At 43.8% G+C, this 23,311-nt stretch overlaps 1 protein-coding gene across 2 annotated transcripts in view; it reads right to left on the bottom strand.

The window, feature by feature from the left end:
• SPSB4 (splA/ryanodine receptor domain and SOCS box containing 4) overlaps positions 1-23,311 on the bottom strand; it is a 179,783-nt gene that overhangs the window by 62,338 nt on the left and 94,134 nt on the right. Inside the window, exon 1 of one of the 2 annotated variants that reach the window (XM_081910580.1) lies at positions 3,153-4,038. The exons of the other annotated variant lie outside the window; for it this stretch is intronic. The gene's annotated coding sequence lies outside the window, so the exon portion shown is untranslated. Of the gene's footprint in view, positions 1-3,152; positions 4,039-23,311 lie in introns of those variants that run through there. 2 annotated transcript variants of the gene reach the window in all.

The raw sequence follows: 23,311 nt of genomic DNA, 5'->3' as shown, positions 1-23,311 counted from the left end.
GTTCACATGTTAACACTGAGCTCAGGTACATGTTGTCTCTAAACACAAGTGTTTGTGTGAATGATACAGGTACACAGACTATACATTCATTGAATATTACATGTGAATATGTACATGTAATATACATTCGGTTCAACTATCTGTGTAAACAGGTACACAGACTGTACACTTGTTGAATATAACATGCAAGCACGCCTACTTTTTCAAAGCCAAAAGAGAAAGGACAGTAACAATTACTAGTAATAGTTATCGACTGCAAACAGCTTATTAGGCAAGCTCAACAGTTTGCAAGTTTTTAGGTTTGTTTACAAAAGACAAGTAAAATAAAGTTGCTAAATTAGATCACTCTTTAGAGCAGGCATGGCCATACTCAGTCCTCCAGCTGTTTTGGGACTACAGTTCCCATCATCCCTGACCACTAGTCCTGTTAACTAGGGATGATGGGAGCTATAGTTCTAAAACAGCTGGAGGGCAAAGTTTAGCCATGCCTGCTTTAGGGCATAGCCCTCCAGATGTTGCTGGACTACAACTTACAACATTCCTGAGCATTAGCCCTCCTAGCTAGGGATGATGGGAGTTGAAGTACAACAACATCTAGGGTCATAGATTCCTCTCCCCCAACCTCTATGATATCAGAAAATTTTCCAGTGCAATCTGAAAGATTCCCAGTGCAAATGACCCTAATATGCATGGGAACATTTTCCAAACATTCCTGTTGGAAAAGAATCCCAATTCAGAAGTTTCTGGAAAACCTACATCACTGCCCATGAACATCAAAGATAAATCCCAGATCAGCTTAGACAGGTGGTGAACCTATTGTGGCTGTCAATTGCAACCTTACAGGTCAGGGATGTAAGTGGGGTAAAAGTGCTTTAATATGGAGACAGGCCATGAACAGGAGAATTAACTCTTGCTCCTCCAGAGAATGACAAATCCAGCAGATGGAACACCAGCAAAAACAGGACACAAAGACGTTTCCTTTCAAAGGGAGTTAGACACTGACCTACACAAAGTGGGACAAAACAGTATCTAGGGAAGAAAAGGAGACAGAAATAGTCGCCTGCTCTTGGAACATGGAAAATCCATTACACCAAGCTCACACTACCCCGTGCCACAAGAAGTCTGCAGAGTTAATAAGGAATGCCAGAAGGATACAGTTTTCACTCAGCAAGCATTATGCTACAAGATGATATTTCTTTTAAGGTAAACCAAAACTTGCATTTTAAGGCTTTCCTCTGAAGTCTAAACTACTCACCTCCTCATCCACCCAAATACCCATTATCTACACTGCAATTATCCAGAACCTGTGCCCTTTTGCATGTAATTTGGTATCCATTTACTTGTAAGATATTAAGGCTGCTGCTTATCTGGAAATTATGCATGCGCCCCAAGCAACGGAGATGTTCTGTAATTATCTTCAACTTTACATTGCTATGCAAACAATCTCACCAGGATTCCTGTAGGAGACCTATTATTATCCCAAGTAGCAAGAAACTATTAAATAATGAGATTCATCGGGAGCAATTGTCCAGGGAGAGCACAGGCAACCACTCCCGAGTCCATTGTTTCCCATAAACAGTTAATGCAGGGCTGTGGTTTTTCGTTTCACAGCTCCTAGTCCATCCACTGGGCTCCCTCCTCAGCAGTGTCTGAGAAAGTCAGAGTGCCTCACATGCATTAATAAATTAAGCCTCAGTGCTCTTGCGAGAGGAGGGGAGGAGTATTATTTTTCCCCTAAGTGCAAGTGGTGAAACTGAGCAAAGAGAGGTTGCCCTAGGTCAAACAACGAGACACTGGCAGGCACAAATGGAAGAATGGCTTCCATTCTTGCATTTTAAACCCCACAAGCCTATTTCTCATGAAAGCCATGACAATTACGTTGACCAGCAGCAATCTTCTCCCCCTCAGTGTATACTCACACAACTTCCTGCTGCCATTAGCAAAAAGTAAATAAACGAAATTGCATCACAAGCTACAGGCTGTCTGAGCTACGAAGATCTATTACCCCTCCACACACATACACACACAAAGATGAAAACAGTTGCAAGGCTGAAAAATAGTCCTTTGGGAGCAGCCAGTCTCTTCTCTCCGGATAAGTCATTTCACAATGCAGTGTTATCTCGTTATGAATGGATTCTGTCACCGAGGGCAGGCAAGCACTGTTTAAAGGGAGGGAGGGGGGAGCCTAGGCTGATTGGCGCTAAGGATTGCAGCTTGCAATCAAATGGGAGATTAAAACAGTTGCTCATCTGTGGACAAAGAACTTTTCAGGTGGGATATTTCTCTCTCTCACACACAGCCCCCCACAAAAAAATTACTTGCTATCCTAAAGGTACAGGTACTAAAATCAGAATATTGTTCTTATTCCCCACCACCACCACCACCACCCACTTCCTTTTTCTAGAATGAATGAGATTTGGTGTCTGAGAAATTCAATAGGGGTCTTTAGTGAAACCCCACACAATATAGCATGAGATGTGGGGCGTTCTGAATGGAATTTCAGCAATTCTGCAGAACATCTCTGGGAAAGGCATGAGCAGAACTGATGCCTTTCAGAAGCCTCCAGTTCCTACAAATCTAAAAAGTCACCCTTCCCCTCCCCACCCCGCTCCCGCCAGAAAAAAAGAGCAAGCTTAGCTTTGATTCGTGAGAGAAAAACTCCTGCCTCACTTTTGCTAAGGACAACTGCACAGATCTCGCTCAGGACTCTTTCACAATCGCTCGTTTGAGAAGTTGCTAACAAAACCTTCAGCGACTGCCTGTCACAAACCACTTGGCCAGGGACAATAAGGCGCTTATTTATCCGAAAAAACCGTTTGCTTAGCTCGCTGCTACAAGACTGGACAGACCAAAGATTTTTTTAATGGGGAAAGCAGATCCACTGAAATCAATGGGCACGTTTAAATCCATTGATTTCAATGAGTTTACTCTTGAGCATGGCCAGCGTTGGCTATGATCACATACGCCAGCAAGGGCTGGAAAAGTTCTGAACTGCTCCCTTAGCCTTTCGCTCCCGAGTCTCAAAAACGAGCCTTTTCTTGTTCCAGCATCATCCCTTGTAACTAACTGGAGCTGAACAGAGCCGTGGCTATTTTGGAGTCTGGCTGTGCGTAAAGCAGCCTCGGGGAGCGGCCCCTCTTCCGAAAACTTACCTCCAAGGGACCAGAAAAGCATCTCTGGCTGGATCCCGGGTTATTACTTTCCCCTCTCTCTCTCTTGTCTTTTCGGATGTTCGAGACAAAATCCAGGAATGCTGGTGGAGAGCAGAGCAGAGCGCGCAAGCCTCTAGGAAGGCAACAGACAACAACAGCACGAGATCTTCTTGGGACTTCCCGAGAGCATTTCCCTGAAAAGTGGCGGAGGCACCAGACGGATCCAGGCAGGTTAATATTCCGCGCACCACCCTCCTAAAAAAAGGAGGGGAGGCTGCGGAGACTTTGGAGAGAAGTTGGAGGCGACTCGCGCCAAGGCCCCGCTTCCCGCGCTCCACGCGCCCGCCGGAGACGACAGAGGCGCAGACAGGAAACTCCCCGCTGGAAACTCTTCCCCAGAAGGAAGAGTGGCCTGGGAGCGAGCCGGTCCTGGTGCTTCTCCGGCCCGCCCGCCCGCCTCGCGGCTGCTCCTTCAAAGGCTGCCGTCGCTTTTGTGCCTCCGCTTTCTCCTCTGCCCTCTTCCTCCTCCTCCTCCCTCTCCTCCTCCCTCCTTCATGACACAGACAGCCCAGATGGGAAGAGCCTGCCGCTGAAGCCAGGCCGGTGCCCCATCCTGAAAGCTGATCCTGCTGATCTCATCACCGAAGGCTACTAATCCAATGGCCAGGGAATTAAGAACAGATGGTGACGCCCCTTCTCTCTCTCTCCTCTCTCTTTTTTTCTAACCTCCCCCCCCCAACTGCAAAAAAAAAAAACCACGACCATTTAGCCTACAGGCAGAGAAGCAAGCAAGCGCGCACACATACGCGCGCGCGCGCCCCAGACACCCGAGTCCACACCAACAGGCTGCAGAAGGGCAGCGGATCTCCTCGCCAACGGTGGCACAGGCTGCGTTTCCTGCCTGCGCGCCACACCAGAGTTCCCTGGCCGGCGTTTTACACCAGGCGGGGAAGCTGCATTATTTAACCCCTTGTGCATAATCGGTGCGAGTCAACCTCTGGAAAGGTGGGGGGTGGGGTGGTTTTTGCAATTTTAGGCGCATGGGAGAGTTCTTACAAGGGTGTGGCTTGTCTATTGTGTCACTAGCCATTCAAGGTTTTTTTTTGTTTTAGAACATCCAGTTTTGTTTTGTCTTCTGAATGGGGTGTTTTGCAGAGTTATTTATTCCCTGGCTTTAGGGGACACTGAGGTGAGGTGAAGAGGGAGAGCAGATGCATGTATTACCGTTGTATTTTTACTGCCAGGGCGGGGAAGAGCTGCGTGTGGGATTTTCTGCCTCCTGTGCCAAAAGAACCAAGCTGGGTACTACGCACCCTTTTGACATTTACCGCTCTGGCTTGAGCTGACCGAGAGTACTCCTTTTTTTGTCTGTGCTTTATGAAAAAGCATAGATGCTATTTTTCACTCTTGCTGGACATAATGGGAGCTCAACAAGTGGAACAGCTGTTCTTTCTTAATTTGCGTTCATTTAAATTGGGTCCATCCTTTCAGTTTTTAAGTTTCAGGGGTTCAAAACACCTCTTTTCATGAGAGTGGTTCCCTTGCAAATAAATATTACAATTTATCAGCAGTGTTATAGTATTCCCTCCCCCTAAAAAATGTGATTTTATTTTCATTTGTCTTTCACCACCACCTTTTTCCAGGGTGGACCTGTTTTGTTGACACAAAAGGGCAGATTTAACAGATCCTGTGTTCAGTTGGGAGGAGTTCAAGTGTGATTTAAACGTGCATGAAATAAAGGATTTTGAAAAGGATTTTGATTTTTAATTATAGGGTGGATTATTCCTCCTGCTTCAAAGCCATTTGGATTATTATTATTAATAGTAATATTTTATAATTTATACCCTGCCCATCTGACTGGGTTTTCCCAACCACTTTGGGCTGCTTCCTGGAAAATATAAAAACAATAAAACTTCAAGCATTAAAAACTAGCCAATACAAGGCTGCCTTCAGATATCTTCTAAAAGTTGTGCTGTTCTTTAAAGAGTCTCTTAAATCCAATCTATCTTTAAGGCAGTTTGGTTTGAAATAGCAGTGCTATTTCTTAATTTATTTACTATTTGTATGTATTAGCTATGTCATAATATACATTTTCTAGGCAAGTGTGTTTCTACTATAGCAATTGTGTGGAGCAGCTAATCGAAAAGAAGACTCATACCCTTGCAATATTGTCATGCTCAATGCTCTCATAGGCTTCCATAAATCAATAGGTACTCTGCTAAAGTTCAGTTTTCATTTACTTCAGCCATCTCCATTTCAGATCAACATATATTTCAGCATACTGTTAAACTTAAAATACCATGTGTTGTTTCCAGTGCTGTGCAAGAGGTGTTCTCCTTACACAATAGGGTTTCCCCTTCCTCTCCTCTTCCGATGCAAATATGTTCCAGAGGGTGTCCAAATGCTGAAGGTGCACAGGAGGGCACAGAGGTGGAAGAAGTCTGGTTACAGAAATGGAAGCCTAACCCCATGCAATCAAGACAAATGAGTTATTTATTCACACTACCTTTATCCCACCTTTCTTTTATTGAACTCAGTGCAATGTTCATAGATTTCCCAGGCATTCTCCCACCGAGGCACAGACCAGAACCTGATTAGCCTAAACAAGATTGCTGCATCATGTGCCTCTGGATTATAACCCTGACACAATTGACTACATGGCCAATATAATATATAGTGTCTGAATGACTTCATTGCGACCACTGGAATTTGGCTAGAGCAGCTTTCCTTGTGTGTAACGTGTTATATATTGAAATAAGTACTGTAAGATTTCCTGCATTGCAATGCGTTGGTGTTCCCCAACCTAGAGTCTCCAGCTGTTTTTGGACTACAACTCCCATCATCCCTAACTAGCAAGACCAGTGGCTAGGAATGATGGGTGTTGGAGTCCAAAAACAGCTGGCAACCCAAAGAAACAGTGGACTAGGTGGACTAGGTGACCCTTGGGGTCCCTTCCAATTCTATGATTCTGTGATTCTATGAATCAATATGGCTAACTTAACCCAGCAACATCCCACCCCCTGCTCACACACAATCAAAACATGCTGCAACCAACTACGACTTGGACCCTCTGATCTCTTGCACCAACAAAAACAAGATGCCTATCCATGTGATGCTGGGGAAAAAAAGCTCCACTCATGTACTATGTAAAGAATGAAAGTTTAGTGTCTCCCTCGACTCCCCCATTCCCCATTTCTCTTTCCTCCTCAACCCTACATTGCCTATAACAAAAATGTCTCAACCTGACTGCAGTTGACCTGTATGAAGGATTCTACGACTTGAAAACAAGAGACACTGAATGAGCTTTTGTTACTTATGGAAAATCTTTTAATGAAAACCTACTTTTAAAAGTCAGTATTGTACTTATTTATTGATAGAGAGAAAAGTATACATTCCCTTCAGTGTTCCAGACTAGTACATCTGAAACCTATACAGTCATACCTTGGAAGTCGAATGGAATCGGTTCCAGAAGTCCGTTCGACTTCCAAAATGTTCGGAAACTAAAGTGTGGCTTCCAATTGGCTGCAGGAACCTGCTGCAGCCAATCGGAAGCCACAGAAGCCCCGTTGGATGTTCGGGTTCCAAAGAACGTTCGCAAACCAGAACAATCACTTCCAGGTTTGCGGCATTCGGGAGCCAAAACATCCAAGCACCAAGGCATCCAGGATCCAAGATATGATTGCATTTTGTTTCTGAATACCAGGTGCTGGGACTACTTGCAATTGGGGAGAACGCTATTGGGTTCAAGTCTTGCTTTTTAGCTTCCCATAGGAATCTGCTTCGTTGGCTATGTGAGAACAGGATGCTGGACAAAATGGGCCATTGGCCTGACCCAACAGGGCTCTTCTTATGCTGTATTGATGTACCAATGAAAAATAAATGTTGTTGTTCTTTAGTCATTTAATCATGTCCGACTCTTTGTGACCCCATGGACCAAAGCACGCCAGGCACCTCTGTCCTCCACTGCCTCCCGCAGTTTGGTCAAACCCATGTTAGTAGCTTCGAGAACACTGTCCAACCATCTCGTCCTCTGTCATCCCCTTCTCTTTGTGCCTCCATCTTTCCCAACATCTGGGTCTTTTCCAGGGAGTCTTCTCATGAGGTGGCCAAAGTATTGGAGCCTCAGCTTCACGATCTGTCCTTCCAGTGAGCACTCAGGGCTGATTTCCTTAAGAATGGATAGGTTTGATCTTCTTGCAGTCCATGGGACTCTCAAAAATAAGTGAACTGCTAGTAAAAGTTACAACGATTTTTTTTCCTTTAAAAAATGAGCCCTAATGAAACACTGTTTAACTTCTACGTTATAACATAATGTGGTAAATAGAAAGCTTTCGTGCAGGCCCCCAACCAGCATATTATCATCTGCCGAAAAGAGCACATACTTTTGTCAAGGTTTATCCCCAGCATGTTAAAAATAGCAACTGTCTGTGCTACAACCATTATTTCATTACTGAAGATGGTATATGCTTCACTTAAAGTGGAAAGCTGCTATGACAGCGTATATAAAATCCAAACACTTCCTCTGACAACTTAGATAAGTCTCCTTAAAAGAGGATCAGCGATCCTCTCAGTAGCATTATCCGTTTTCAACTTCTTCAGAACCTGACCTTCCTCACACAGAAACACTGCCAAAGCGACCCATTTTGAAAGAGATGTGGTATATGTGTATAAAGGGAAGAAAGAAGTGTGTGTGTCTTTCTCTGTGTGTGTTGCTAAGGGATTTTTGTGAGAGTATATGTTCAAAAGAAAAAAAAAATCACTGGCAGGACAAGTAGGCAAAAGAAGCATCATTGACACTGCACTGCCACTGCCCAAGATTGTCCTCAGAGGCTCTGTTCTTGGGCAGACCACTAAAGTTTGTCAAGTAGGTAAAGACTAGAAATAGGGACTTTTCAGTGATGGCTCTGTACTTGTGGAGTTCCTGCCCAAGAATTTAACTTGCCCCCCTGGTGGCTTTTAAATGGTCCCTAAAGGCTTTTTCATTCCAGCAAGCTTTTTATTGATTCTGAAATGCACCATGATTGCACCATGAAGTCACAGAATTACAGTTCATCCAAATGCCCAGTGCTATCACTTGTGGCTTGGTTTTGATCACAATACATCTATAAATTAGTTTACAAATGCCAATGTATCTGTTATTGTCAACAACAACTGTTTCAGGAATGGCTGCTGTTAATAATGTAAATTACCTTACTGCGTTGCATTTCCCTCTGATCTCATTGTTCATAACTCCCTCCATCCACTGTATATATATATAGTTACATAGTCAGGATAACACTTCATACACCTGATGAAGGGAAATGTAGTCCACAAAAGTTCATTGCACCCACATCAGGTCTTCTCTAAGGGAACAGCCAGCTCCTTCAGAGCTCCAAAAAGCACAACTTTATCCTTTTCTTATTTTGATGTAGTCTACTGCTGCTTCCTTTATTTTTTGCACAGACCTTTGGTGAGGTATCCTCGCCATCAGAATAAGTATGAATCATCTCCACTTATCACAGTTTGGGTCATCTTAGCTCCCATTGAGATGGATATCCAGAACAATATGGGTTATCAACACTACTTTGTCAAGCCTCAAGAGGTATTGCCTCAGGGAAACTGACACTCATAGCTCTGCTCACAGAATTCTGATAGGAAATGCATACCAATATGGACATTCATGCAAAATACATTCACAAGAGAACCTAAAAACATTGTGGGTACATGAGCATGAGTGTGTGCACACCCTTTAGGAAAAGCCAGTTCTCCATTTGTGTTCCTGAAACCATATTTCTCCCATATATCACAGGGATCCTGGGAAACGTGATTTACCCTACACAGAGCTACAATTCCTAGCACCCTTAAACTACAATTCCCAGGATCCCTTGGGGGGAGTCATGTGCTTTAATCGTAGGGCATGAATATGGCCTAAGTGAAGGCAGCTTCAGATTTTTGTCTTAGTCTTTTGAAGAAACTGAGAAAAGAATGGTAGGTAATCTCTTGCTTTTATGGTTCATTGCTTCTCTGAATACATTGCAAATATAGGTATCATAAAAGCAGTACAGGCCATGATAACTTAATTAATGTCAGCCAGATTCATTCTCGTTTTCTAGGAAGAGCTGTCTTGCTTTCAGGTCTGTAGCCAAGTTCATAATGTGTAATCTTTCGAGAAATGATTTGTGATTATTATTTTTAAAAAACCCAGTTGCCTTATAAACAGTGCTTGTCATTGCGTGAAAAATTAGACTATGATATCAACAGGCCTGCAAGCCTTGGCACAAAATAAACTCTTTTGAGCCTCAGCAATGAAGCAAACACAAACCAAATATTTGTTTTCCTGACTGTTTACAGAAAACATTCCAAAGTAAAAGAAATGCCTTCACAATTCCTTTTACGCTTTGCTCATGCCTCACTCTCATCAAAGTTGCAGTCCTTAAGGTTATGTCGGGTTCAGCTAACATAAATTGATTTCTCCGTGGATCAAGGATGCTAATATAAAACTATTTCTCCGTGTAAAGTGGGGAAAACATTTTTGCAACTCCTGTTTCATCCATTCTGTACACAGCTTAGCAGAAAAGATGGTCTCCCTTTCTTCCAAGACACTGGAAGTATAATATCACTGAGTTCAGGCAAATGAAGAACTCCCAGAAAAGTAGATTGAATCAGTATTGAATGGATCCATATATCCTGTCTTTTTTTCTTTACAAAAAAAAAAAAACAACTATTCAAAAGAGTGGCTCAAGAGTCCAAAAAGTGATGGAATATACTCTGCAAAACCTTGACATGTAGTCCAGAATGAGCCTATGCACAACACCACGGTAAACTGAGAGGCCTGTGAAGGCACCTGTAGCAGAGATGGAAAGCATGTGGCCCTCCAGATGTTGTTGGATTCCCAAATTCCATTACCTTCAGCCAGCATGAGCAATGCTTTGCCATTCCTAACCAAGGACATGAACACACACAAACAACAGGATTGCAGTGAAGAGAAGAGAGTACAGAGGGGCAGCCTGGCTGGTTTTAAGCAGAGGTTGGGTGGCCATCTGTCGTAGATGCTTTAGTTGAGATTCCTGCATTGCAGGGGGTTGGACTAGATGAGCCTTCCAACTCTATGGTTCTATGATTCCCTCACACTGACGGAATCTGTGGAGAAATGGCAGTGGTTGTGTCCTTATAAATATCTGTTGTTTTCTTCCATGGCCAGTAGGATCGTGAAAATCCTTGCCCAAAAGATGCTTGAATCTTTAAGAATTGTACCGCAGAAGGAACTGAGTTATTCACAGTGGTACAGTACTTTGGGTTAAGTACTTAATTCGTTCCGGAGGTCCGTACTTAACCTGAAACTGTTCTTAACCTGAAGCACCACTTTAGCTAATGGGGCCTCCTGCTGCTGCCGCACCGCCACCGCATGATTTCTGTTTTCATCCTGAAGCAAAGTTCTTAACCTGAAGCACTATTTCTGGGTTAGCAGAGTCTGTAACCTGAAGCGTATGTAACCTGAAGCCTATGTAACCCGAGGTACCACTGTATTCAGAAGTACCAAGATAAAATAGTTCCTTCAAATCCCACATTTTCTCAGTCCTACATGGAGAATGTCACTGACCAGGAGACTTAGTACCACTCTGCAACCATATAGTGGTAAAAGCAGACTAAGGTACTCTGGTTTAAGTTAGTCAGGATTTGCAAGACCCATTTCCTAAGATCTGAATCAGTGTCACTCCCAAGAAAATTGGCTGGGTGTCAATTTTACTCATGATACCTGATCCAGAAAAATGGGGAGCTAATCAGCCATGTGCATTTGGATAGCAGAACTCATATTAAAACACTTCCACCCAAGCTTCCAGATTCAGTAGACATTTTTCCACTATGCTGGGTCATGTAAAAGTGAACTCTTTAATTAGCGTATTGAATAAGCCACAGTTCACATCACTTCACTAAAATTTTATTTCCTTCATTAAGCACCGTCTCCTGTGCTACATAAACAGAAACACAAATGCCTGCAACAATTCATCATTATATCCCCCCAGCCACTCACAGCTCTGTATAGCACCTAACTAGGAGCAAGTTAAAAAAAAACGACTGCATTCTCCCTTGCTTACTCATATTTCTTACGCTTCCTGCAAGGAGCTCAGAACAGCTTATGCATCGCTTTGTTTTAATTATTTATTTGCTTGAGAAGATTATCGGCTGCTGTTTAGTACAAAACTCCCAAGACAGCGTACAGTTTAAAATAACAAATACAAGAAAGCACAGTAAAAAAAGAAAGCAATATGAAATCTTAGAAGCAGCCTCCATAAAGGCTGTGAACTCAATAAAATCAGAAAAAGCCAGAAAATAAGAATGGAACCCTGCGAAGGAAGATCCAACACATTGAAATACCTGAGCAAAAAAGAGTCTCCTCTCACAGGCTGAGAGCTTCTAGGACAGTGTTTCCCAACCGGTCTTCCACGGCACACTGGTGTGCCGTGAGACCTTGCCTGGTGTGCCGTGGGAAGAGCGAGAGAAGGCGCCTGCGGGGAAAGAGGAGCGAGCAGTGCGCCTGCAGGCCGCGGCGCCCGAGATCGCTTCTCCCCACCACCCCTTGCTTCAAAAGAGGTCCGGGGACAGCGGGAAGCGCTGCCCCCGGACCTCTTTTGAAGCAAGGCTTTGCGGGGAGAAGCGATCTCCCCGCAGCCCCTTGCTTCAAAAGAGGTCCGGGGGCAGCGGGAAGCGCAACACTTCTTCCCCGCTGCCCCCGGACCTCTTTTGAAGCAAGGGGCTGCGGGGAGATCGCTTCTCCCGGTGCTCCGAAGCGGGGCGGGAACACCTGCCCCAGCCGCCCCGCTTCGGAACGCTGCTCCGAAGCGGGGCGGGGGGGGGCGGGAACACCTGCCCCAGCCGCCCCGCTTCGGAACGCTGCTCCGAAGCGGGGCGGGGGGGCGGGAACCTCTCCCCCCGCCGCCAGGCATCGGAACGATGCCCCGATGCCGGGCGGTGGGGCGGGAACCTCTCCCCCCGCCGCCCGGCATCGGAACGATGCCCCGATGCCGGGCGGTGGGGCGGGAACCTCTCCCCCCGCCGCCCGGCATCGGAACGATGCCCCGATGCCGGGCGGTGGGGCGGGAACCTCTCCCCCCGCCGCCCGGCATCGGAACGATGCCCCGATGCCGGGCGGTGGGGCGGGAACCTCGCACCCTGCCGCCGGGCATCGGAACGAGGTCCTGGACCTCTTCTGAAGGCAGGCGGGGGCAAAAGTCTTTGCTCCCCCGCCTGCCTTCCCGGGACAGCGGAGACTTCTCCGCTGCCCCGGGCGATCTTAAAATGCTGGCGGGCGGGAGCGAAGCGTTCGCTGCCGACCCCCAGCATTTTAAAATCTCCTCGGGGCAGCGGAGACTTCGCTCCCGCCCGCCAGCATTTTAAAATCGCCCCGGGACAGCAGGGGCTTTTAAAATGCTGGCGGTCGGCAGCAAAGCCCTCCTGTCCCCGGAGCTTGCGGGGCGGGAGGTGGGAAGAAGGGCTTTTCTTCCCACCGCCAGCCTTCAGAACAGCCTTCTGAAGGCTGGCAGTGGGAAGAAAAGCCCTTGTCCCCGTCCCCCCCAGCCTTCAGAAGAGGTCGGGGGACAGACTGTCCCCGGACCTGGTCTGAAGGCGGTTTCCCTAGGAACGCATTAATTGATTTTCAATGCATTCCTATGGGAAACCGTGCATTGCAAGACGAAAAACTCGCAAGACGAAGAGACTTGCGGAACGAATTAATTTCGTCTTGCGAGGCACCACTGTACTTTTTATATAGTCAATATAGGCACAGAGTTAATTTTTTTAACATTTTCTAATGGTGGTGTGCCTCGAGATTTTTTTCATGAAAGAAGTGTGCCTTTGCCCAAAAAAGGTTGGGAAACACTGTTCTAGGAACCACCAGTGAGAGTTGAGTATTGGGCGGGGACCAAAGGTGGGCAAACTACCCCAGATGGACATGATGTGTCCCTCACCAGAGGTAGTAAGGTAAAGGTAAAGGACCAGTCATAGGCGACTATGGGGTTGAAGCTCATATCACTTTCAGGCCGAGGGAGCTGGCGTTTGTCCACAGACAGCTTTCTGGTTCATGTGGTCTGCACGACTAAACCGCTTCTGGTGTAATGGGACACCATGACAGAAGCCAGAGCGCGCGGAAATGCTGTTTACTTTCCCGCCGGAGCGGTACCTATTTATCTACTTGCACTGATGTGCTTTCAAACTGCTAGGTTGGCAGGACCTGGGGCAGAGCAACGGGACCTCACCCCGTCTTGGGGATTTGAACCGTCAACCTTCTGATCGGCAAGCCCAAGAGGCTCAGTGGTTTAGACTACAGCACCACCCGTGTCCCTACCAGAGGTAGTAACCCTCCCCTAATACCTCACAAACCTGAACAGTCTTATATAACAGACTGAAAATGATAGAGTGGTCCAATTGTACGGTACTTCATGGGGCAAGATGTTCCACAATCAAGGTGTAGCCATGACAGGGCCTCCTTCTTGTCCCACTCAAACAAGGTTCTTTGGAAGGGGGCAGGATAATATGGAAAGAGACAGACCCTAAGTATTCTGTGTCTTAAGCCATTTAGGGATTCAAGAGTAAGAACCAGCTTTAGTTCCATGGACGTTTTCATTGTAGCAGAGGCATATTACTGGAGTCAGGTTACATATTTCAGCTGCTGCATCTTAAAACATTCAGTTAGTATTTTGCCATATATATATTGTGTGTGTCTGTGCGTGCGCACACACATATTGCAAGACTGCAAATAATCCCCCTGAGGGCTTTGTTCAGTGTGGCCCAGATCCAAAATTACTCAGCTTCCCACAAGCCCGTCCACTGACCTTGGTTTATTTATTTAATTATCTTCCTGCCAAAATATCATGCAAACAAAAGTGCTGCTATATCTGAGTTTGATTAATATGGTTTTATTCCCCCCCCCCCATAATTATCATGATGTATACTGGGACAGAGTCAAAAATTAAGAGAACAAAGTTTTATGATTAGCAAATCAATCTTCTCTGGCACTGTTTTTGCTCGCCTAAACCAAATGATACACAAAGACTTTGAGCGACCATGATGGCTGATTTAAAATATCAGGGAATACATTTACATAAATAGCCTTGAAGATTGATTCCTGCAAATGTACTGCCAGTAAAACAAACAATCAAAATACAATATTTCTGGAATAGCAAATAAGGCCTACAGAGTTATTTTATTTCACTTCCTATCCTACTGAATTGTATTTCCTGAACCACAGATTATTACATCATTACAAGTTTTGTGTGTGTGTGTGTGAGAGAGAGATCAACAAAAGGCTTTCAATTATGCTTAATAATCTCCTTGAGTCTTTAGTTTAAATTAGTTGCTTTACTGAGTTTTGCACAAATATGGATGTTTTGGCCAATGTGCCCACTTGCTTTTTAAAACTTGAAAGTGCCCATTTAGTTTTAAAGCCTGGAAAACACTGTATCACCTATTACTGAATTTGAATATACAAGGGCTGTGTGGCTGCTGAAAACCATCTGGGGGCTAGGAACACAAAAGGCTGCTAGTAAGGGTGCAAATACAAAGGATCCTTGGGGATATGGACCTGTGCACCACACAAAGGCTGCCCGCTGTCTTTTGTCCTGTGTGGTATTCCTCCCCCCTAGCAAAAGAGGGTGGGGGAGAACACAGGATCATCTAACAGAGAGCTGAACATCAGGAAGTCCTCCTCAGATGGCAGCCATCAGTTTTAGCTGGGACAGATGGTGAACAAAGGTGAAACACACACAATACACACGGGCCAACTAAGCAAGCCTTTCTACCCTTGAATTAAGCATTTGTTTCTGAAGATTTGACAAGTAAAATGTAGCTTTTGCGGATACAGAATTGGCAAGCCAGGTTGCCAGTTCTTTACAGGACTGCAATCCCTTTCATATAGCTGCTCCTCTGACATTAAAGCAGTGTGTCCCAAAAGTTTTAACGCAGACCCTCCAAGTGCCCCTATTTCTGATTTGATCCCAGAATGTCCCACTTTTCTTTATGATGTTCCTATTTTCATTGGAGAAATGTTGGAGGGTATGGAGTTATCTGCTCCCCAAGCTTCCTGTATAGGGAAGGTGGTTTTTTAAAAAATGTTTAAATATGTTTTTATATATGTTGGAGCCTGCCCAGAGTGGTTGGGGAAACCAAGTAAGATGTGTGGGGTATAAATAGTAAAATTATCATTATGGAATGGGACGTCCCTATTTTCATCAGAGAAATGTTGGAGGGTATGTTGAAGTGGGTGGGACCCTCCTGTAAATGGAGGCTGTGCACTATTAAATTAGCCAGCTGGGGCTGATGGGAGTTGTGGTCCAAATCATCTGGAGGGCACCAGGCTGGGAAAGGCTGCTAGTATCTTCTTTACAGAACAGAACTATAACAAACCAAAGTGTCTGGGGGGGATTTCCAAAAGGGGGCGCTTTGTCCTGGATCTTAGGCAAGTCTATCCAAAACTCGCGTTTTTTTGTAAAACAACAACAACAACAACAACAACTAGTTTTTACTTTTTGAAATATGGCAATCCTACTGTTTGTAAATCTTTGAAGTGATTTATCCATCCAGAAACTCAAGGCAAATGATCAGGACGTTTTATTGGCCCCCAAAAGCTAAAGCTCTGAACTACTCAAAAAATGTTCCCTGCACCCCGGAAGTTCCTTTCTCCTGTATTTCTGAATGCTAGAATATATTATCTGCTCCCATTGTTTGGCTTTCCTTTCATCAAAGTTTCTTAGTTTTTTAGTCATCAAAGCTTCAATTGGAATTTTCTACTATCAAATATTTGAATTTATTTTGAAGGATGAGGCAATTCAAGTAAAAAAAACAACAACAAACCCATAAAGGACCTTTCATAGAAATTTGTGACGGGACTGTTTTGACCCTCTTCTGGGTTGTGTTTTTTGGTGGGGGTGTTCAGTGGGAACGGAGAGTTTTGCTGTCTTCTCGCTGAAATTTATCTGCTTATCTGATAACAACATGATTCTAGAAATGGAATTTGGCAGAGGAAATAGGGACAGTTGACTGATTTATCATTCAGAGCACTAAAACAATAAATAATCCATATTTTGAAAGTGTTTTTTTAATCCCTAAATCATTCATGATCACAACAACCCTGTAATATCTCCCTTGACATATGGGATTTATTTTGCACGTACCCCAGATTTGAACACATTTACTGGAAATTCAGTCATACTGACATTTAATGGAATCTGCTTCTAAGCCAGTTAAGCACCAGAGCTTGAAAGCGTATAGCTCAAAGTTATCCAGTAAGTCTATAGCTAACTTACAGTTTTCTATCAGTTTAATTACATTGACTATGTGTGCAGACAGACAAATAAATACGCTCAGATTTTATTCAAACATTTGGAAAGAGTGCATGGTAAGTCCTTATGGGACTGTGCAATCTCAGCATGCCTGTGGGGTCAAAGTTTAATGTCACTCCCATGTCAAAATCCCCTTAAAAACTGGAAAGCCAGTGTATCATTACAGCGGTATTTTTCAGAAGATGGCCCTGTTTGAAGGTTACTGTGTTCCTTTTCTTTTTGCCAGTGTACATCTAACTTCTGCTCATGAGTTGAAAAGGCAAATTCGTGGTGTTGCCCAAACCTGTAATTACTCAGTTTGGAATAGGGGTTTGGCACAGAAATAGCATAGATCTGTGTTCCAAACCAGTTGCCATACTCCGGTTATTGCTCTTGAGCATGAGTTGTAAGCTGAGCTGTGTAAAAAGTTCTCTCCACACTAATTACCTTTCTCAGTGCTGCAATAGCTGTTTTAGTGGTGTTTCCATCCTGGCAGGGTGTGGAAATAGCTCAATTTCCTCAGCCCAATTCTAAATTGAGATTCACCCATCATCACCACTAATTTCAAGAGCTCAAAACATCACACATGAGGGATCCCCTCCCCCTCCTACCTCTGGTGCTATCTCAAGTTTGGGCATTCTGAGGCAGAAAGCTGTGATTAAAAAAATAAATAGACTGCCGCACTACCATTGCCACCTTTGGTAAACCTTCAAACCTTTTGAGCCCTGCCCTCTCCAGTTGTCCTTTAAATGCCCCCTATCCCAGCCCCAAGCCAAAAGTTATGCAATGACAAAGATGGGCTCAGAGCCACAAAAGTGATGTGTGCCTTTGAACATACATATGCTCAGATTCAGAGCCTTTTGGGGGTTGGTAATGGAGTCTATTGTCTGATTCCATCCACTGTAGAAGGAAGCTGGTGTATGAATATACATTGGCTCTTTATGGATTAGCCCATCTGCCTTCTGAAATGAGAAAAGAGGTAGCACAGCCATAGCAGCTGCTTACACAGGGCAAAGGAGACTGAAGAGGGCAAGACTCCCCCCCCCCCGACAGCGAGCACCAGATGAGGATCGTATAGCCTGTCTATATTATCTCCATTAGGGAATATTTTTTAAAACAAGATTCTTTTGTTGTTGTGGTTGTTGTTGTTGTTGCTGCTGTGTATGATCCTTTTGTTTTGTAAGCCACCTAGAGGATTTCATTGATGAGCAGTGGTGTAAATCTAAACCTCCCTCCTCCTGTGGTCAGCACACTGAGAAGCAGAAAGAACTATGTGCATCTTCTTCTTTGGTGATCACTCATGGCTGAGTAAGATTGTCTTCCATAAACACAGTTTTAGCAGTGGGTCTGTAAGTGACTGTGGAGGCCAGTTCTGGATCCACATGTCCTTCCACAGTGGGGACATAGGTTTCCGGACGAGAGTTGATCATGGTGAGGGTTTGCCAAGCGTGCCTTCCTCTTAGCATGTTTCTCCCTTTCATCCTGAGTTCGAGCGTCTTCAAAGTCCTTGACATCTTTGGTAAAGGCTGTTCTCCAGTTGGAGCGTTCACAGGTTGTCAGTGTTTATACTGCATTTTTTTTAGATTTGCCTTGAAAGAGTCTTTAAACCTCTTTGGTTGCCCACCAGCATTACGCTTTCCATTTTTAAGTTCAGAATAGAGTAGTTGCTTTGGAAGTCGATAATCAGGCATCCGCACATGACCAGTCCAACGATGTTGAAGAATGTGCATACTGGGATGGCGGCATAGATGTGACAAACAGGAATGTGATGATGCGGGGGCAGGGGGCATACAGACTGGGTGCTGTGCAAATCTCATCTCTGGATCAGATTTTGGGGCATGCAAGAGGAGAAGAGGAAGGAGAAGCCCCATTTCTCATGGACACCGATGTCTGCTGTGTTGAATCGTACCCTGTGCCATGTTACTTAATGGATATTGTGGCTTTGTTTTAAAAAGCAGGTCTGTGCTGTATGTAGGACTACATTTGTACATTATTTTGAAGTTGAAGCGAGTGTAAAATGCAGCTGCTAAAATGCTTATGGGTGCTAGGGTGCTCTTCATGTAATCTGTGAGCTGGATACAATAAAGACCACTAAAACTATACTTGTTTACCCAAACTTTCCTGGACCCTGATTTTTACTTTTCATTTCGGTTTGCTTTGTACACCATTCTGTTTTCTTTTCGCACGTACAGTTACATTTTGTTTTCCTCTCGTTTTCAAGAATGGTTGTCATATTTTTGTTGCTTTTATGTAAACACTTAGAGGTTTTCATTGTATCAGGAGCAGTATAAAAAGTTACAAATGAAAAAAATAAATGGGAAGTGTAAAAAGAATGGGAAGTTTTGCTTTTAACTTTAAGGAAAACAGGCTCACACTTTTTGAATGCAACTGGTATGAATTGCAACACTTGCTTTTAAAAGAACTGTTTTATTCCAGGCTCAGCTATTAGTTAGGGAAGCCTGTGGAAAAGCTGACAAAGGTATTTTGTAATACTTTGGTATTTAGTTTGGTTCTGGCTCATTTTATAATTGTGCTAAAAGCCCTATTTTGTGGAAGGGGGTTGCATGCTGGGTTAAACGATGGAAGACTCAAATGCCATGCGAAAAGGGGGCGATACAGTAAGCAAGCAACTTCTGGGAAGCTGGAGAAGCTGAAATTTCACAGATAGCTTAGAATATAATAGGATCACTTTTCTGAACTCTTGCAAAAACTGTTCTTAGGTTCAGACAGGCAGTTGCCTCTTATAGGCACGTGCAAGAACCCTGACCTTACTTTGTTCTCTGGACATGCTAGTTTCACTGGAAATTATGCTCTCTCTAGTTTAATTAACCTGATGTATTTCCTCCAGCCCCCTTCTCTAGTAGAAGTCAAATGGATAGAGAACAGAAAGGGCTGCGTCCCTGATGAATCTGCTCTTTTGCAATAATTCCCTAGCCGGTAGACACATGGGAGTAGCTGCTAAGACATTTGTATCTTTGCAAGGAATATGTTACAGCCATATCCTAAATGTGTGTCTGCACCAGCTGTTTTTCCTGGGTTTGTCCAAGCTCATAGGAGAACAGCTGGTACGGGTTGAACCTTGCCCTGCCTACATCATATCATATTCTGAACTGGGTTTTATTTATTTTATTTATTACATTTATATCCCACCTATATCTTCCCAGGATCTCAAGGTTTTGCCCCAGGTTAACCAGCCATTCATTAACAAGGCGCTAACCTCCTTCCTGGGACGTGGGTGGCGCTGTGGTCTAAACCACTGAGCCTAGGGCTTGCCGATCGGAAGGTTGGCGGTTCAAATCCCCATGACGGGGTGAGCTCCCATTGCTCGGTCTCTGCTCCTGCCCACCTAGCAGTTTGAAAGCATGTCAAAGTGCAAGTAGATAAATAGGTACCGCTCCGGCGGGAAGGTAAACGGCATTTCCATGCACTGCTCTGCTTTTGCCAGAAAGCGGCTTAGTCATGCTGGCCACATGACCCAGAAAAACTGACTGCGGACAAACTTCGGCTCCCGTGGCCAGTAAAACGAGATGAGCGCCGCAACCCCAGAGTAGTTCACGACTGGACTTAACTGTCAGGGGTCCTTTACCTTTTTAAACTTTCTTCTAATATGTCTCTCAGGGTGTAAAGACATCAATGATGTGATTGGCTGCATTCATGATGTGATTAGCAATCACTCTCTCTCCTTCTCTCTTTGTGTGTGTGTCTCTCTGTGTGTGTGTGTTAAATGAATAATAGGCACACTGGGGAGTGGGTGTGCACAGGGAAGGGAGGTTTAAGCCTGAAATCTCCAGGAAACCCCTCCTCCCCTCAAGAGACAATTTGATTCAAGTTACAAGAAAGGAGATTCTGTTTGACAGTGAAACAGACTCCCTCTGGAGGTGGTGGGCTCTCTCCTTCATTGGAGGTTGGAAGGCCATCTCTCATGGATGCTTCAGTTGAGATTCCTGCATTTCAGGGGGTTGGACTAGATGACCCTCAGGATTCCTTCCAACTCTACAATTCTACGATTCTATAAATTAACAGAATTTTCCCATTTGTTGATTAATCTAAAAATATGCAAAGTATTTCAATCTAAAAATTAGGGTCTTCTGATGGAAATAATATCCAAAAATAGAAATAAAAAACAACCATATCAAAGAAGGTCTGGAGTTGTACATGGCACAATAATCACACAATCCTATGTATGTTTTACTCAGAAGTCAGTGCCGTTGTGTCTTCCTTGAAGGAAAGTGTGCATAGGACTTGCAGTTAAGGAAAAGCTTGATGCAGTTATTATACTAAAAGTGCTGGAGATACTAAGAAGGTGAAGCAAATCTTGTGCATATTGTGAAAATGTAAAATTATAAATAACTTTTGGGCAGAAGTTATGAGAACCATACGAGAAACAGAGGATGATAGGTTTGCAGTTTTATTCAAGTGGTTTTTTAAAATGATACTGCAGGCTGTGTCAGAAAGAAAAATAGGAGCATAGTGGAAAAAATATGCTATGGGCAGCAAAAATTCTTATTACTAAACACTGGGGTGGGGAAAATAGAAATAAACTCTCTTGGGAAGAATTCTTTAAGAGTTTGGAATGTCATGTTTACGTATAAAATTACTGAAATATCACATCTGAGACTGGATATATAAAATAGCAATCAGGCATCTACAGAAATGTGGCAGCTATTCAAAGTTTATTAGAACTGTATAAATATGACATGGGAGATTTGTGTGGTGTGGCAGTTAGTGTTGGACTAGGACCAGGGAGATTCAGGTTCAAATTCCAATCAGCCACGAAGATGACTGGGATCTCAGCCAGTCAAAATCTCTTAGGCTAACCTACCTTACAGGGTTGTTGTGATGATGAAGAGAGTGGATAAAACAATCCAGCCTGGTCTACCTGAGGAATCATATTCCATGCATTAAACCATAACCACACATCAACAGCTTTTAAGAGAAATCACCTACTGTATCAATTTATAGGTTTAAGTCATACCACTAGAACAAATTTGCCATGTGAGATAGTGGGAGACTACAGTAACTATTTGTTACCTGGAAGCTGTCTGTGGACAAACACCGGCTCCCTTGGCCAATAAAGTGAGATGAGCGCCGCAACCCCAGAGTCAGTCACGACTGGACCTAATGGTCAGGGGTCCCTTTACCTTTAAGGTTTAAAGAAAACATATCTGCTACTCTGTTTCCAACTTTATTTCCTCAACAACAGAAAATTCTGTTGTTGTTTTTAATATATTTTTGTCTAGTGGCTGAATCTTCTCCATCCAAAATGACAATGACATGCAGATTCTGGAAAACACACTGATGTATAGCAGGCAGGTGTCCTATATTCTGCTTCTCCCTGTGTTACCTTTTACCATATAACCCTTTTACTGCCACAAGCAGAGGGTATCTTAAGGGAGATTGATGTTGACCAGGTTTTCAGTTTGGTCAACATGGAATGTTGGGAGGCTTGTTTGCAATGGTTTGCAATAGTTTTTTCATATCTTTTATCATGACTGAACATCAGGCAGCTGGTAGGTCCCAAAAGTCTACCCAGGTGAAAAGTCTTCTAGGCAAGTACTCTAGTCTATCAGAACTATTCACACAATATTTTCTACTTCCTCAAATAGATTATCCTGGACAATTTAATGTGTCATGAGCAAGGGAAAAGGTACACTGTCAAGAGTAGTAGTTTTGGAATTATTTACTGTCACAGTTATCTCTTGTTAAATTTGAAATGGCAAAAGGCAAACAATTCTGCTGTACTGTAAATAATACAATTTCCTCCAATGTCTGCCAAAATGTGAAAAAGACAGCAGAAAATTTTCTATCATTGAATTTATTCAGGTACTCTGGTCTGTCACTCTTGAGAATATGAGTAGTTTGTCTTTTTTTAGTCCAGATTTCATCTGTATTAACTCCTCCATCATTTAGGAAGTTTTGCCTGGAATTAATTCAGACAAGAAGAGACCACTTGCCTTTGGATCCTATACTGCATGCTCAGGAACCTCACCTTGACCATATACTTGACAATGATGCTTGCCCCACCGCCAGTCCTGTTGTCCAGAACATGGAAGGTGACAGGGAATGGCCTCTAGAGGGAGGCATTTTAATAAGGACCAAACTTAGCAAATGTCAGACAAGAGCTGGGGAGCTCTGTGGTCCTCCAGAGGTTGTTGGACTCCAAATCCCACTAGCCAACTTGCACAGCCCATGTACAGAAATAATGGCAGTTTTAGTCCACCAACATCTGGAGGGCCATAGGTTCCCACCCCTGCTTTAGACCATAAGATAACAGTTATAACAGAATAAATAAAGAGATGATAATAATACAATGCCAATTAATTGATGCTATTGCTTTCACAGGTTCATCAGCAACCCTTCACTCTTATTCACAGAATGAGGTCATTTTACTATTAAAACACTTCGACCAGTAAGTGAAATTTTTAAGCATTTGAAACTGACTCAAGCATTTTAATTAGTCTAGATTGATCTAGTGTGACTTTGTGCTCATCCAACTCTTCTGGGCTGTATTTCTAGGCACAGATATCTCAGTGTCCAATTGCTTTTTTCCCTTTTTCCTGGACGCTTTCCTTGTGAAAACCCAATCTTTACCGCTGAATCGGAACAAACAGCAATCTGCAGAAAACTCAAATTGCCTTTTGTTCTTCTCAGTGTTAAAGAGAGGGTTTTCCTGGGGAAAGGGGGGGAGTGGTCAGAGCTTTAAAGTGTGGACCTGTGTCTAAGAAGCAAAGGGCAAAACGTAAGTGTAGATGAACCCTATGTCTCAGATGGGAATTTCATCACCACAAATACAAACTAGTTAAATATCACAGCTTCCTTAAAGGAGCAGCACAATTTGCTGTTTTGTGCCCAGGCTATAAACACCCA

The sequence above is a fragment of the Podarcis melisellensis genome (assembly GCF_964234715.1).
Source record: "Podarcis melisellensis genome assembly, chromosome: 5".
Taxonomy (NCBI): Eukaryota; Metazoa; Chordata; class Lepidosauria; order Squamata; family Lacertidae; genus Podarcis; species Podarcis melisellensis.
This window is presented reverse-complemented; position numbering and strand designations above follow the sequence as displayed.